The sequence below is a fragment of the Puma concolor genome, chromosome A1, assembly GCF_028749965.1.
Source record: "Puma concolor isolate L17-30 chromosome A1, mPumCon1.1.hap2, whole genome shotgun sequence".
Classification (NCBI taxonomy): Eukaryota; Metazoa; Chordata; class Mammalia; order Carnivora; family Felidae; genus Puma; species Puma concolor.
The window spans coordinates 16799043-16809803 of NC_141667.1; the positions used below are offsets into that span (position 1 = coordinate 16799043).

Consider the following 10761-nt stretch of genomic DNA (forward strand, 5'->3'; position numbering starts at 1 on the left):
GTTTGTCACAGAGTATTCTTGGCAAGGAATTGAAAAGTTCTCTAGTTCCAGCCAAGAAGTTAAAGTTGTATTGATTTATGACAGAAACATTCAATAACTAGATGGCAGAGACGATACCCTGGGTACCTCTATCAGCCAACAACTAAACTTTATGAAAAAGAATATTAAAAGCACAATAAATTAGTAAATGTGCGTAAAAAAAGGGCATTACGGAATATAAGTCAATTTACAAAGCATAAATATGCCAACACACATAACAACTCACAAAGGAAACAGTGGCACAGAAGACAATGCCATTTTAAATACTTTTCCTATCTGTCCTTTTGCATGACCTCGAAACATCTGCAGGCACTAGTACGTTTATTTATGCTTAACGTATGCTTTTCTTGTACACTGTTTCAAGAAACCTTCTAAAATTTAATTAGCATGTTAGTAAAATAGTCCAATCCTTTGACTCTCATTTCAATATCATTTAAATTCGAATCAGTGCCCCAAAAGGGAGCATATACAAATCTCCACCCGTACTCTCTGCCCCAAAGTGCTTTCTTTTACCAAATATTTTAAATTTTGTTTTCGGAGGCACCTCTAATTATAGACACTGCATAATGACCCTATAGTCATGCATAGTGCTTTCTGCCTGTAAGGGTTGTATACATATTAGCTTGACTACCAGAATACAATGCATGTTTTCACAAAGAGTAGTCAGGAAAGCAGGTGCAGAGCAGTTAAGTGGCCTGGATAAAAGTTTTATAGGTATCAACTGTCATGGGAGGATTAGAACACAAGACCTTTAGCCAACTGGATTGCCCTTCTTATAAATGAAAAGAAAAGGGGGCAGGAGAAGGAAAGGAAATTGGAGGGGAGCCTGGTTGGCTCAGTCGGTTAAGCATCAGACTCTTGATTTAGGCTCAGGTCATGATCTCACAGTTCAAGGGATCCAGCCCTGCATGGGGCTTTGTGCTGACAGCCTGGAGATTGCTTGGGATTTGCTCTCCCTCTCTCTCTGACCCTCCCCCGTTCATGTGTGCTCTCTCTCTCTCTCTCTTTCTCTCTCAAAATAAATAAACTTAAAAAAAAGAAAAAAAAGGAAGGAAATTGGACACCGATGACATTTTCAAAAAATCATTTACATATTCTGTACTAATAAGAACATTTTTCAAAATCTATTCCTTCAGCGCTACCTGGGTGGCTCAGTCAGTTAAGTGTCTGACTTTGGCTCAGATCATGATCTCCTGGTTTGTGAGTTTGAACCCCGCATCAGGCCCCATTCTGACAGCTCAGAGCTTGGAGCCTGCTTCAGATTCTGTGTCTCCCTATGTCTCTGCCCCTCCCCGACTTGCACTCTGTCTCTCTCTCACAAAACTGAATAAAACATTTTAAAAAATTAAAATTTATTTTTTCAACTCATAGGCATTAATGAGTAGCATGGACATTGCACTTGGAGGACTGGAAAAGAAAAAAGCACAAAGGATTTTTTTTTTTCCATTTCTGAATCATGTAGTTTGAATAGAAGGTTATAATACAGATACAATAAATGTTTAGTTAATAATGCAAGGTCTTAGGTGATTAACGGTAGAGGAATTCCCAAGGATTTGTAGAAAGACTGGTAAAGTATGAATTAGCAGAGATGGCAAGGAAGACCAATCAAATCAAGATTAGCAGAGGCAAAGGTTGAGAGCATTTGGGGGGAGAGGGGCAAATACAGCTTATCTTGAGCTCAGAGTAACCAGCAATTATGTCATAAACTTTGGTCAAGGCCAGATTATGAAGAATCTCAATCTTCTTGAGGACTTTAGATACTTATAAACAATTTGAAGCCAGCAATTTCTACCTGCAAGATAAATATGGCTAGAAAGTAAAATATGAAATTTAAAATGCCAGATTCTGCTCCTTAATTCAATAACAGTGCTTTCAAAATAGGAAGTTATTGTTGCCATCTGATATTTGACAAATGTGGGACTGAATTATTTGATTGCTGTAATTTCTTCATTCCACCAGAGCCCTAAATTATGAATAGCAAATATGTGTTACAAGTATGGGCTACCTCGCCTCTCCCCCAACACACACACAAGCTGTTCTGCAAAAGGGAAAAAAAAATTGGCAAGGAAATCTTGCCAGTTATTATGGACATATTTCCTGAAGATCCATGATATGCCTTGGAATTATTCATCACACAGCAGAAACAGTTATTACCAATCAAAAATATTGTCCAGGGGTGCTTGGGTGGCTCAGTCGGTTAAACGTCCAACTTCAGCTCAGGTCATGATCTCATGGTTGGTGAGTTCGAACCCCAAGTCGGGCTTGAGCCTGGAACCTGCTTTAAATTCTGCGTCTTCCTCTCTCTCTGCCCCTGCCCTGCTCGCACTCTCTCTCCCTCTCTCAAAAATAGTGAAAAAAAAACATTAAAAAAATTAAAAATATAGGGGTGCCTGGGTGGCTCAGTAGATTGAGCGTCCAACTTTGGCTCAGGTCATGATCTCATAGTCTGTGAGTTCGAGCCCCGCTTGGGGCTCTGTGCTGACAGCTCAGTCCAAAACAACAAGATATACCATATACCTTTAGTCATTAGAATGACTAAAATCCAGAACACTGACAACACCAAATTCTGGCAAGGATGTGGAGAACAGGAACTCTTATTTATTGCTGGTGGGAATGCAAAATGGTATAGCCACTTTGGAGGACAGCTTGACAAAACTAAACACACTCTTACTGTATGAACAAGCCATCATGCTCATGGTATCGCCCTAAATGCATTAAAAACTTATATCCACACTCAAACCTGCATGTGGATATTTGTAGCAGCTTTGTTCATAATTGCCAAAACTTGGAAGCAATTAAATATCCTTCAGTAGGTGAATGGATAAACCGGTTCATCTACACAATGGAATATTTTTCAGCAATATAAATACATGAGCTACCAAGCCCCAAAAAGGCATGAAGAAACCACAGTAAAGGCATATTATGACTCCAACAATATGACATTCTTGTAAAGGCAATACTATGGGGACAGTTGAAAGATCCAAGGTTCAGGGGGAGGGCAGAAGGGAGGAAGGGAGAGAGAAAAATCTATTTTGGTGGCACACAGGGGAATCTGGCACAGTGAAACCATTCTGCATGTGATTATAATGGTGGCTATATTCCATTATACATTTGTCAAAACCCCAAATATATATAACACGAAGAGTCAGCCCTAAGGTAAACTCTGGACTTCAGTTAATAATGATTTATGAATCATGGTTCATTCACTATGAGAAATGTACCACACGAAGGCAAAATATTAATGATATGGGAAAACTCGCAGGGTAAAGGAGACGGAGGTGAGGAGGTCTGCGGGAACTCTATGTTTGTACATCTCATTTTTGTAAACCTAAAACTGATCTAAAAATTAAGTCTAGACATTAAAAAAACGTATAGGGCATAAATATTTGCAGCCCATTTGCCATGCTTTGTCCAAAATGCTATCAACAATAGCCAAATTATACAAAGAGCCCAAATGTCCCGCAACTGACAAATGGATAAAGAAAATGTATTATATCCACACAAAGGAATACTACTAGGTGATCAAAAAGAATGAAATCTTGTCATTTCCAACAATGTGGATTGAACTAGAGTGTATTGTGCTATGTGAAATAAGTGAGTCAGAGAAAGATAAATATCATATGTTTTCACTTATATGTGGAATTTAAGAAACAAAACAGATGAACGTTGGGGAAAGGAAGGAAAAATAAGATAAAAACAGAGAAGGAGACAAAATAACATTTCACTTCGGTGGTATTTGCACTTCTTTACCATTATATAGAAAACATGAGTCTTTAACTTGCATTGTTATATTGACCTTGGGTACATTTTGGCAACATAAAAAAATCATGGACAGTCAATGCATTTTTATTCATTTATCTTATTTTCGATTTTAGCCCTTTTCTCCATCTTCAATGCAGTACTCCTTGAAAATAAAAGACCACCTCTTTTTAGAAGAAACTTAAAGACCTTAAAACATTCCTCATCCTGATTACATAAAATTGGTAGCATTAGGATTCCCTCTCAAGTCTTATTACCCGTTCACATTACCGAAAGCTAACTCGGTAAGAAATAACTGCATTAGAATATATACCGGCCTGTTCCAGGAAGACTTGGACTGATCCCCACACAACTGTGTGTATTATACTAGTCGCATTCAAAATTTACGCTTTTCAAGGTATGCACATTTTCATACAGAAGATAAAGCTTACATGTTTCCTTGCAAAACACCAGTAAAGGAAATATCTGTGCCACTCCGTCTTATTTTATTTAAGCGACTACTCTTCTCTCCTGATAAATCAAGGAACTGTTCAGTAAAGGAATGGCATTCTGTGATGCACAGCTCAGAATCCTTCCCCTTCTCTCACTTCCCCAAAGAAATCTCTCTCACGAGTGTATGTCACTTCTGTCTGGGGGTGGTGTCCTTTGAGGAAAATCCGAGACCCACTAAACAGACTGCTTTTGCCTGGAGACGTTAGTAAGTGTTGACTAATCCCCAAACTAGTCCTGTAAGCAGGGGGCATCTTTAGCTGCTGTGGATAGAGGAGGAATGTGTTTCCATTTATTAAGAAAGTCTGCAGTGCAGTTCAATATGCGTGGCTTGCCCCCATAATCAGCTGCCTGCATCACCCTCTGTGTATATTTATGAAAACTTCATTTAGTTTTCAGAAACAAGAATGGAATTTACAAAGTATATGTCCTACATGTGTATGGGGAGTGAACCCATCCTATTATTTTCAATTCTTCCATGTCTATTTTTATAGGAAACAAGTAATATTCTTTTTGCTGCCTGCTGTTCTTTTCTGCTGAAAGCAAATTGCAGGTGAGCCCTGAGGCACTCATTCTCTCTCAGATATTTGCAGAGGATTGTAAAGGAACTTTCTTCCCTGCAGCTCTTCCTTAGTTTTACATTTCTTAAGCTACTAGCTGCATAAGACAGAAGTCTTTAAATTTATCTAAGATTGGTCATTTCACTCTGTCAAACCATTGTTATTTCCAGAGATTAAACATTTCATAGATAAGAACATTTTGAGGAGAATAAATTGAGACAGCACAGGATAAATTCACTTTCCCATGAAAATAAAAAAAAATCTTATTAATCTGCAATAGTTCTGTCTGTGGAAAGTAGGGGGAAGCTGCTTCAAACAGCACTCACGTTCTAAACACAGGGAAAATACTTTAAGGAAGCAATGTAATCTCTCCCAGAGGTTTGCTGAGGATAACATAGGAAGAAAGAGCCCCCTAATGGCTCAGATACCTATATAAACAGAAGAGGTTGTACTTTCTTGTTTCTTTTTGGTTCACTGTGGCTAAAATGAGTAATCAACAAAGATACCTAATACTGTGGAAGTAAATAGAAGGTTGAATAAAGGGTCAAATGGAGCCTTTCCCGAAACGCAAAGAAAAGTGAAAGCTGAATTCACAAAAGAAGCTGCTAGATTTCAGACTCAGACAGTCACCTCTACACATGACTGCTAGAACACCTGTCTCCCTTGATCTTGTTTGCTGAGGAGCACTGCTCTGGAAAGCAGGAGACATTTTAATTACGTCGCCAGAAGTGCCAAATGTTATTTAAAAAAAACTTGCTTTGTTTCCAATCATGGGACAATATCCTGTGAAGATTGGGGAATTAAAGCTCTTACAGGAGTAATTATAGAATTTGTAAGATAACAACAAGAAAAAAACATAAGAGAGAATCGAAGTAACATTTGGGGTAAGCTAAGAAGAATGCTTAAGTGCAAGAGGCACATAGTTCAGAAATGTATTAAGTCTTTTGAAAGGAAAAACATGCCTATTCATAGAAAAAAAAAACAAGTATGGATGCTTACATCCACCTATGCTAAAGTATCAACAGTCTCATGAAAAATACAACACAATTAAGAATTAGTTTTCTTTATGCTATATAGCTCATTATAACCCATAGATAAGTGCTATAAGGTAACTGTACTGCATAACTAGGTTAGATGCTTAAGATTATGGCAACAAAAAATTATGGAATTTTAAATAACTTTGTGCATTAAATTTGAAAATTACAAGATGAATTAGTTAAATCGTAATTATATCACTTTAGCCACAGTGAACCAAATATATGTCACATTTTTTTCATAAACAATAAAATAGAAGGATTAAAAATATAATTTTGGATAAATTGCAAAAAAGTAAACATAATTATTGTAATAAATGCAAAACAGTAATTAAACAAGATTATAATAGATTTATGGCAAAGGCTGTGTGTGGATTTGATATAATATTACTCATATATAATATGTAATATTACACCATATATAATTATAATATATATAATCATAAATATATCAATATATAAATAAATATATAAAATTATATATATATATATATATACATGTATATATGTATATGTGTGTGTGTGTGTGTCTGTGTCTGTGTGTGTTTCGAAGTATGGTCTAAAATACCTGCCACCTTCCTCAGTCAATAGTATGATATTAATTTTTCAAAGATAATACTCAAAAGACATGGATATAATTGTTTTTTCAAATAACTGAATTCAAAGACAAACATATGCAATATTCTTCAATACACATTCCTATTCTTTTAGACAAACTGTACTTTACAAAATTTATAACAATTATTCCCTTCTGATATTGGTGATATAAATGTAAATATCTGGATAGATATACCATTTATGTTATCACGAAGCATTAAAACAGTCCACATTGAGAAGACAAAATAGAGTTCATGAACATTTGTGTTCCTTAAATATGTATATTTAATATATAAGCAAGGGTTAAACACAGACACATATATAGACATTCAGAGTATGTAATATTCCTAACTTCAGCTAGGTTGATTCCCAAGAGTATTGGAATCTTATTATTTGAACCACTGAACAACATACTAAAAAGTTTTGCCGACTTGTCCCAGCTGGCAGTTTGATTTTTGATTAGTGACTCAGGGAACTTCACTCAAAAACACAATCAGAGCAGCTCGGGATAAAATGTCTGTCTTCACTGACCCAAAAGCAAATAAATTTACACCCAAAATATCATAGACCATTTGAGTTCCAGCAAGGACGGAGTTCGTCACGTTCGTCTTCTATCACAATGCTGCCTCTTTAGCAGTCGAACTGTAAACCTAAGGTCAATCAACTACATCAGTACTGCATTGCCCCAGCCTGTTTTTCCTATGCCATGCAGTCGCTTTCCTCAAGGAAAAAAAAATACTGTTCTCAGAAGAGATTTTAACATGTGCAAAGTTTCTGCATGTTCACAGACACTTTACCAGCATATGCCATCACTGACACTTAATATTAATTGATGGAACTGCAGCTCAGCCATGGACTGTAGAATAGCTAAACATCTCCAGAGTCATATTTCTTTGCCCAAGCTCAGTACTTTCTTAAGACCAAATGCTAACCATCAATAACTTAGCCATAATAAGATGGCAGTCTAATGTCACATCATTTAGGACACATCATGTTTATGTTGAAGAGTGTTAAGACTGTGAATGACAGGTTCAGGAAAAAAAAAAAAAAACAGTAACAACTGACAATCACTGAAAACATTGTAGCTTCTATGTCTGCATGAAATTGAATAGTACATACTTAACACAGTGATGGTCCTTTTGCGATATGCTGTTATTTCCCCAAAGTTGTTTCACAGCTAAGAACACTATATGTGAACATATTTTAAGGCTGTCACCAGAAATGCTCCTTTGAGTATGGACTTTGCTTCCTTTTCTTTTCTTTTCTTTTTTTTCCATACAGAATATCTGCTCTATAAACTTAACAGCTAGTGATCTTATAAAATTTCTATGTACCTGGAGATAAAACAGCAAATATATACCTCTAAACATGTATCAGCACATTTCTAAATCCACATGCCTATGCATGGCATTGAGTCTAACACATCCCTGAAAACTCAGTTTTTAAAACATGCAAGGCTAGGCTATATTTTACTGCGAATGACTAAAAACGAATCCCGAGATAAAAATTTAATCTCCTTACCTGAAGCATGCAACTGTGTCTGTTCGATCCTGGAACAAAGTGGGGCTGGGAAGGGGATGTGATTTTTGTTTTCTTTTCAAAATCCTCTTTAATGATGCCGGAGTGAGATGAACTATTCCAAGGTGAAGTCTTTTATTTCTTGCTGGGGCTCGGCGCTGACAGCCTCTTGTAAAAGAAAAGGCATCTCAGTAAGTTGTTGACTGAGAAAGCAAGAAAGCAAGCTAATCCTATTCGGCACCAGCAGTCACACAGTGATGCTATGGAACGTGCACCGCTTTCTCCCCACCTTGCCTCTCTCCCTTTCTCTCTCTCTCTCTCACTCTCTCTCTCTCTCTCCTTTTCACCCTGACGCTCACTCAGCTCTGAGTCCCAGCTCCCGCTGCTGCTGCTGTATAATCAATCTAGCCTGTCTGAAGCTAATAGTCCTCTATTTAACCAGCCAATCAATAGCAAGGATTCCTCTGCTCGTCCCAAGAGTCTTTTCCAAGAGTGGTACAAACAATAAGAGTTTTGCCAGCAGTTTAGGGAAGTATTTTTCATTATTTTATCTCCCTGAGAGATAGGGTTTGAGAGGGCAGAGGCTCAAAGCAAGTTTAGTGTTATCGCAGATTTTAGCATTTTTAAAATTCACCCCTTCTTCTCCTGCTTCTGGTAATTTAAAATTATACACCTGCTATTCATCATTATTTACAAATTGCTACAGAGATGCATTCTGATGAAATCTTTCTAATTCAAATATATAAGAAGAAAATCAGGAGCAAAATTGCATACAGTGACAAATGCTTTTTGCTAGAAAAAATGATGCCTTCATTAGCCTGAATACATTGGAGCAGTTAAAGAACCCTCCATTATGTTGATTGATATTTAAAAAGTATTCCTTTTATTCTAGAAAAATATGACCTACCATTTTGTTTCTCATAAGAGGGGTGGTGTTTGTAGATATTTTTGAACTAGAGCCTGAGTCAAACTTCAGTGTATGTTTTTCAATTTTAAAGCACAAATCTACAAAAGGATCCCTCCGAATGTATCAAATAGAGCATTTCACACCTGATTCATCCCTTCAAGGTTAAGGAGATTTTCTTCTTAAAGGGACACATTCACCATTCCCCACTAAACTGCTCTAAGTGACCACAATAAAAAAGCACAAAACAAACCATTGAACAGCGGATGGGTTTTTCATTTCCCACATGCTCCAGGAGGGGCTGGGGAGGGAAGGAGAGGGGGGCATTTGGGGTCCACTTTGGCTTGCAAATTGGTCCCTGAACACAGAGCATAAGGAAAAACCAAAGAAAGAGGTAGGTCACTCCAGGTGGTAGGTTGCAGATTTAATAAGCAAGGGAACTTAAAAAAAAAAAAAAAAAGAAAAGAAAAAAGGCAAGGGAATTTACCAAGGTTTGTCTTCAGGGGCCACAAGGCAAATAAATCTCCACGAATGCCTGCTAGAATCTAGCAAGTTTATATGAAGCTTTAACTGAGTGCAATTATGTCTATCATCCAGATGCTCTCAACAACACATTGCTTTCTCAAGTCTGCATCCTCAAAAACGGTTCCTGCTAAGGGAATGATGGGCAGAACATACCTTTAAAGGACAGCGGTGATAGGAGCCTCCCAGATTGCCCGGGTCAAGCTTGCGGGTTGACCTGCCGTCACATCTGGACTGTCCTCTCGATGACCTCCTCCGGCACTTAAACCAAATCCTACAAATGCAGTCGTGTTTAATTTCTAATGAGAAGATGGTTGCTTATCTCAATTTCACACTGCTTGGTCAACCAACCTTTTAGTTACTTTTTCTTTGTAATAATACATTACTGCACTCATTAAAGTAAATTGTAGAGGAATGCTTAACCGTACCTCAACTCCCAGTTGGAATTAAATTCCAGGCAGTAGTCACTGCATTTCCAACCTTCAACATCATATAATACAAATAAAAACAAATAATATGTGCTAAGGTGTCTTGTAAACGAAGACGAGAGAGGCCAAATGGTATGTATGATCATGGAGTTACACTCAATTAAAGTCCAAATTATAAAGTGTTGTAACACTTATTAGAGGTGAAGTTCCTTGATTTAATTGACTCAGTTCAGCAAATATTTATTGAGCAACTCTTTGTATCAGACCTTGTACTCTCAATAATAGAAAAGTAATTAAGTAAAGCAGAGAGAGCAGTCCTCTTTGTGTTCTTGGTATTTTCAAATTAACTGTAGTAGTAGTCAATCTTCCAGGAGCTTACAAGCTGGTTGGTAGATAAGGAGTTCTCAAGTAAACAAAATACAAGGGAGACTGATTAATGCCTTTTTTATCAGCAGTTCAGAGAGCAACAGGTACTCAAAAGCAAGATCATACCTCCTCTAGGATATCAGAAAGACCTTGTAAAAAAAACATAGTATTTGTGGGGTGCCTGGGTGGCTCAGTTGGTCGGGCATCTGACTATTCATTTCAGCTCAGGTCATGATCTCACAGATCTCACGGAATGGGGCTCTGCGCTGACAATGCAGAACTTGCTCGGGATTCTCTCTCCCTCTTTCTCTCTCTCTGCCCCTCCTCTGCTTCCTCTCTGTCTCTAAATAAATAAACATTAACACAAAACAAACATATAAAACACGGAATTTGTAATGATTGTTATCAAAGAGAATAAAAAAAGATTTCATATGCATAGGAAAAAAAAAACTCAACAGAGGGGAGAGGGAAACTTAAGTAAAACTACAGAGGCAAAGGAAGTGGGAGATGGAAATAGAGGGCAAAGTGGGATGGGGGGCCCAAAA

The 10761-nt window shown here is 37.4% G+C and overlaps 1 protein-coding gene across 4 annotated transcripts in view; it reads right to left on the bottom strand.

Annotated features, from left to right (window-relative positions):
* The window catches only part of CDH18 (cadherin 18), a 1017877-nt gene extending 1008282 nt beyond the window's left edge, over positions 1 to 9595 (bottom strand). For 3 of the 4 annotated variants that reach the window (XM_086676366.1, XM_086676367.1, XM_086676363.1), the window contains exon 1: positions 8000 to 8305. The gene's annotated coding sequence lies outside the window, so the exon portion shown is untranslated. Of the gene's footprint in view, positions 1 to 7999; positions 8306 to 9578 lie in introns of those variants that run through there. The other variant, XM_086676364.1, reaches the window with a different exon arrangement.
* Positions 9596 to 10761: the final 1166 nt, after the last annotated feature.